General features: G+C 45.8%; 1 pseudogene; it reads right to left on the minus strand.

Moving 5' to 3' along the window:
* Window positions 1-3,462: 3,462 nt before the first annotated feature.
* Window positions 3,463-4,002, minus strand: LOC110331011 (annotated as a pseudogene).
* Between the last annotated feature and the right edge of the window lie 2,860 nt (window positions 4,003-6,862).

The raw sequence follows: 6,862 nt of genomic DNA on the forward strand, positions 1-6,862 counted from the left end.
TCTGCCCTTTGACTCCTCAGAGCCTTTGCTGAGGTTGGCTATCTTTCACCAAGACTTTCTAGGGCACCTTTGTCTGAACAGAGTTTCTTCTATCCAAAGCCTCCGGCTCTGAGCTTCACCCCATTGGAGGTAATTAAAACGATTCCCCCAACAGAAGCAGGACCTGTGTTCTGGCCAGGTTTCCAGAGGCTCTGCTGCTGCTAAGTGGAATGTGAGTGAGAGCAAATAAATATCCACCTTCTTGGAGTGTTGAAAGTTTGACAACCTTTCTAGTTTCGCGAAAAATTTCAAGGCGCTTTTTATACGTGGTGTATATTGTCGACACTGTCACCTCTGGCTGAGGGATCTTGTTATGAGAAGCAGCAGGTCTGTATTTCCACCTCTGGACAATTGTGCCTCTACTCAAGTCCTGTGTCAAACCCGGCTCCCCTGTTGAATGCCCGAGCTGTCATTGGCAGCATGAGCAAAGGCTGCCAGACTTGGAACAGGAAGCAGAACCCAGGCTGAGACCTAAGTGGGTTAGGAGAAAGCTGGAGTATAGGCTTAGAGATTCAGAAGGGTGTCACAGATGTTTTCGGAGAAGAGGAAAGACACATTAGCATTCTAAGAGAGAACATAGCATGTGTGGAGAGTTCAGCAGCCAGTGATTGCTTGGCTTCGAGACTGTGTGTCAGTCACCTGTGTCAGCTACCTGCTCTTAGTGCCAGTGATGAAGCCTGCCCTCCCTCCCTCCCCTTCTCCCTTTTCTCCCTTTCACCCCCTTTCTCCTTCATCTCCCCCCTTCTCCTCCCTTCTCTTCCTCCTCCTTTCCCTCTGTGCTCAGGATTGGCCTTGGGGTTTCATATGTGCTAGGGAGGTGTTCTACCATGGAACTACACCCTGGCTTCGGCCTCCCTCGAGACTCAGTCGGCATCTTTCTGTGTCTTTGAGGACCAGGCTGGTGCAATAAACCTTTCCATATTTTTCCTGATTCCCCAACAAAGGGAATGTGTTCCTTCCTAGAGTGTAAAACCAGCGAGGGCGAGCTCAAATTCTTCTTAGTGGAAAACAAAGGGACATTTGCCTATACAGCATGGAAGGTGTTTTTCTGCAAAATGGGGGCTTTAATATTTGATATGTTTTTGTGTATACCTCCCATATCGACTCTGAGTTATTGGACTCGGCTCACAGGCCTGTATAAATATTTCTAAAGGCGAGCCACATCAAGGAGTCCTCTCCCCTCACTTTGTAAAGCTCCCATTTTATTTACACATAAATCTTGGGAAGAGTCCCTCTTCTCAACTTCACATTCCTCCAGACTCTAATACTGGCCTTTTTATAGACAGGAAATCTCCTGATTTGTATTCCTCCAGCACCTTCAACAATAAAGCCGCCCTCATTACGGAATAAAATTTAAAACTGTCTCCCAATTGTGCAGTTGACGTGAATGAGACCTATTATGTTTGCTTTACTATGGTGTAATCAGTGATAGATGGCGAGGGGAATTCTGAGGACTCTGGGGACTCTGACACTCAGCATGCTAAGTGGAGTGGCTGCGTGTAACCATCTATCAGCGGGAAGCAGAAAGGTCTGCCGGAGAGGCGGCGGCTGGCACACACCTTCGCTTGACGGGGCTTACTCATGTTTGCTCAGATTAGCCAGAGCTGCCTTCAGTGTACAAGGTCAGGGGGCTATGAGTTTGCTGAGAAGAGACTTAACACTTTGTTCCCAGACATCCTTTCTCAGTGAAAGCTTCCTGGTGTGTGCTTGTGCGTGTGCGTGTGTGTGTGTGCGCGTGCGTGTGTGTGTGTGCGTGTGTATGTGTGTGTGTGTGTGTGTGCGCGCGTGTGCGTGTGTGTGTGCGCGCGCGTGTGTGTGTGTGCGCGTGCGCGTGCGTGTGCGTGTGTGTGTGTGTGTGTGTGTGTGTGTGTGTGTGTGTGTGTATGTGTATGTGCGTGCATGTTTGAAGCCCAACTTTTTTACATACACAACATGATTTGGGTCCATTCTGCTGATCCTATGAACTGAAGTATGAGTATAACCGTGTATTCCTTTCCCTCCTGGTGTGTACAAGCCTCCCTACGGGTAGATGGCTGCTCAGGTTTGCTTTTTCTGCCTCTCCTTTTAGAACTAGACAATAGACACCTTAGCCATGGCTTTGATAACCTTCTGGTTTGCCTTGTCTTCTCTCCACGTCCCCCTGATTTGTGCTTGGTGGGGGAAATCTGTGAAGACTGGCTTGGTGTTCCAATATGTACTCAGTCCCCCAGAGCCATCATTGTCCTTAATTAAGCCACAAAGCATCGTTGGGGTGGGAACAGTTAATAATCATCTCTTTTCAGGATTGCCTGGAATGTATTTGGCTCAAAATAAAATGCAGAGAAAGGCACAGTTCTTGCCCGAGAGCAGGGGAATGACAGAAACACCGCTGAGCCTAGCAGGGCTCACGGCAGGGGGCTGCTTGGAGGCTTGCTTCTGGATTTTCTCCATCAGTCAAAAGAAAGACTGGAGATCATTTGCAGGCTGGAACTTGCAGTGGCTTAAGTAGCTGGTGTTCATATAGAGGGGGCAGCCTCCTGCTGAGGGTGCCAGGGGAGGGGGGGAAGGGGAGGTGAGAGGTAGGGTCTAAAAAGATGTTAGTTAATTTTCTTTTCAGTTCTCCTGCTTTCCCCAAAATAATCTTGGCTCAGGAACAAAAGATGATTCCCATTATTTGGGAAATAGATAGCCCTTGAAAAAGGAGACTCAGCAGAAAACTGGAGTCTTATTCACGGGTCTTGGCTGTACACAGAGCAGTCACATACTGGCATTTGGAGGAGTCTTGGAAGAGAAGAACATTGGTAAAGAGTGAACTTTTCTCTTTTCTTCTTATGCTTCACTTTAAAGTAGGTCAGAAGGAAATGGAGTTGTCTTCAAATACTGTGTGTGTTAACTCATTAACTACCGGTTGCTACTTCGCAGATATCTTAGAAATTTTTTTTTTTCTCCGTAAGTTTAAATAGCAGAAAACCCACTCACTGGGTCTATTCTCTATAGCAGTTCACCAGAGATACAGCAAAGGGATGGTTTCTTCGACAGGAAGTTTCCAGTTGTTTGAATCTGTTCTCAGGCTGAAATGATATTATCCGAAGACACCGTGCCACAATATAAATACACTTTTCCGTCTAATTTTGAGAAGAGCAAGTAGCAATCTGGTTATCCCTATCAAGGCCCTTCTTGATGAATGAGACAAGCATTAGCAATCATAGAGCAGGGAAGCTGACACCAGAAAGAACCAGTCTGGCATCAGAATGGCTCACCTTTCCTACCCACTTCCCACCATTGAGATGCTTATGGAAATGTACATGAGTAACAAGTGATCTTGCAGTGGCCTAGATAGGATCTTTGGTCAAGACCAACCAGACCAATAGTCTCCCTGGTGGTAAAAAGGAAGAAGCCTTCCACAGAAGAAGCCAGGTGAAGTGAGTCTGGGAGCCATGGGCATTATGATGACTGTTGGAAGCCTGGGATTGTCTGGTTCTCAGGTTCCACTGTAGATCTCTCTTCTTTGGTCTCCTCTGAAGATAGACTCCTCTTTTCTGCAATTAATTTTTTTTTTTTTCTCCCACCATCCACTGACTGACCTCTCAGTCAAGCAGCACCAAGCGTTGGCTGATATCATTACATACCTGCTTCTTTGTGAGACCACGGCAGTCCTCCAATGCCTGTTCCAGAGGTCTCAGCACGTCATCTATCAGAGTTTCAGAATCAATGATAGGGAACTTGGGGGCTCCAAGTAGCAGGACAGCTTCCTCTGGGCGGAAGCCTGGAAGCCTTACTTGAAGGAGGTGGATGATCCACTGGAGGTGTTCCAGAAGTTTCTGGGGTTCTAGGGGATCCATCCTGTGGGGCCACAACCCTCTTAGTAAGGGGAGTATGTTTGGGTCTACCAGTCTGAGTCTGCAGCCCGTAGGAGAATTGTGGCGGGTCTTTCCAGCTGCGTTCCTTGTTGCTGGGCTTCATGTACAGCTCCACCATCTCCACTTCCGCATCCGCTATCTTAGAAATTTTGTACTCCCTGTAATGTATGTTTAAACAGTGTATAAATTGGCATGGGTGGTCACCTGGTCCACTGGAACCGGAGCAAGCAAACCCTTGGCCAAATGACCCATGTCTTCCTCCCGTGGCTCCTTTTGTATCCCAGTCCTATTTCCTTTTGAGTTACAAAATTTTGTTTTTGTTTTCTCCCACTCTCCTTTATTTTCCTGTATGTCTTTAAATGTAGAGTGACTTTCTCACATTTGCAAGTTTACAGAAGATTGTCTTGCAAAACATGGTTAATTTGGTTTGTAGTTTGAAATCACAAATTTGGGTCATAAGCAAAAGGCTAGGTTTAAGTTCCCGGTAAAGGTACCTATGAAAACCAATTATTCTTGTCCACCTCTCCCCAAGCCCATTCCTCCCGTTTCTATCTTTCCTACCCAAGGGTCAATGTGAATACATCATTCATTTCAAAGGCTTATTGTTTCTAACCTTCACAATGCAGCCTGCATCGATAGCACATATACTTGGGCGAGTCATTTGCCATGGGACTACAGACGAAGAATAAATGGGAAATAAAAATAATCAACATTTGCTGATGGCTGACCCTATGCCCAAACTGTGCATAGGTCTCTCTCTCTCTCTCTCTCTCTCTCTCTCTCTCTCTCTCTCTCTCTCTCTCTTTCTTATCTTAGCATTGCAAAACAAGCATCCGAGGCTAGCAGCGAGACCTGAGGTTTTTACCCAGGGCCACACAGTGCTAGCGCAGAGATTGGATCAGTGAAATGTGACTTTGGAGGATAATCAAGAGGATTTAACAGGTGTGGGCAGATGGGAGGGAAGGAAGGACAGGTTGAAGATGACAAATTTCAGTCAGTAATGAGCAATTAGTTAAAACACATGTTAGGACATACATTCACCTGTCATCCACAGACACGCAAGATTAATCTCAGGACCTAGGAACAAAAAAAGCAGTGTTGCAGCTCACTGGGAGAGAAAGAATGAAAAGATGCTTCTGTCATCCTATAGGAGCTATCTGTGTGAGCCAAGAGCTGCCAGCTGCAGGCCATTCCCCAATGGACATGCAATGGCATGCTTGTCCCTTGTCCCTACCGCTCCACTGTGTATATGACTTAGCTCAAAACAGTTCCTATGGTAGACAGTGATCTTCATCCTTTTTCCCCTCTATCACTTAAAAAAAAATAATTATTTGCGTTTTATACAGCACATTTTGATGATCTCCAAACACTACCCAACTCCTACTAGATACACTCCCTTCCAACCCAAATTTGAGTCCCAAATAAACAAACAGACAGACCATTAGTACAGTTCGAGCTGCTCATATGTGTCACTTGTGTAGCCTTTTTAGGAGGATAGTCTACCCACCAGGGGCTGTGCACCCTTACAGAGAACTGACTATCCTTCTCCCAACAGGTATCAGTTGCCAGAAGTTCTTTAGCTGGGGGTGGGAGATCTAGGTTGTTAGATAGTTTCCCTTCTGTCTCCAAACCTTGTTGGTGGCCTCTGGTCCATTATGACCTCCTTCCTTCGAGTGTCCCTGGAAGCTTTATGTGACTTCTCCCTGGGACAAGGGTCTGCTTCACCTCCTACAGTATTAAGAATGTGAGCACCTCTTTTGGCAGAGCCTCTACAGCAGACAGGCCCACAGGGAGAAAGGGGAATAGGAAAGAGTTGAAGAAACGAGTTCATGAATATTTTACTGCAGGGCTTCAGGCTTTGCAAGTATCTGTCCACATCCCAGGTCGTGATCTCCGGTAGCTCAAGGGCTCAGCCAGCATCGGATGCGGGAGTGGATGCACGGAGGACAGGAGGCATGCAATTTCTTAGACAATTTTGTATCATCGAAAGGCAATTGCTTTGGGTTCTAAACTTTACAAAGCTCTCTTCTTGGGAATGAAGTAATTGCTTACTGTCCCCAAGTGTGTGTGTGTGTGTGTGTGTGTGTGTGTGTGTGTGGTATGTATGTGGTGAATGCTAGCGAGTGTATGCCCATGTGCTCACAAGTGAATGCAAGTTGTCTTTCTCTATTACTTTCTATCTCGTTGTCTTGTGTCAGTCTGTTACTGAACTAGAAGCTCATAGCCTGCTCTCTTTGGATCTATCTATCTCTGTATCCCAGCACTGGGGTTACAATCATGCTTGGTGTGTGTGTGTGTGTGTGTGTGTGTGTGTGTGTGTGTACTGGAAATTCAGAATTACAGTCTCACGTTTGTACAACAAGTGTACCCACTGAGCCATCTCCCTAGCCCCATCTCCTGTATTTTTGTTGTTGTTGTTGTCTAAAGTATCCTTTACCAGAGATGGCTACAGCTGGTTTTACATGGCTCAGAGGGCTGCCCTAGGCTTTTGTTCTCTAGTTATGGAGATGTTTAACTCAAGGCATCCTTAAATAAATTGTGTAGCTTTTCTTACGTGACAGGTTTTTCCAACTCTTTGCAAAACCAGGTCTACTCTATTAGTTGGATTTGTATTGTAGAGCAATGAAATCTCAGGAAAGAAAACCTTTAAGCAGTAATCAAGAAAGGATGTCCTTAAGTCATAGAGGAGACTCCTCGGGGCCGTTGCTTTTCCAGGCATTCATCCCATAGCTGAGTGATGTGGACTCCGAATAGGTCAAGCCCTGGTGTGTGTTCCTGTTAGGAAAGAAGATCTACATTTCTTTTCCAAATTAATATTGGCTTGAAGATATAAGACAACACATGCATCCCTCTATCACATTCTGAGCAGTTCTGGAATTACATTTTGGCCAAGAATACATCCATCTTCCATAAGTGAACAAAGCCAAATCAACGCAGTTCGAGCCTCTTTCAGATCCTCAAGATAAATGCAGGTAAAGGGGTGG

Source organism: Mus pahari, chromosome 13 (genome assembly GCF_900095145.1).
Source record: "Mus pahari chromosome 13, PAHARI_EIJ_v1.1, whole genome shotgun sequence".
Classification (NCBI taxonomy): domain Eukaryota; kingdom Metazoa; phylum Chordata; class Mammalia; order Rodentia; family Muridae; genus Mus; species Mus pahari.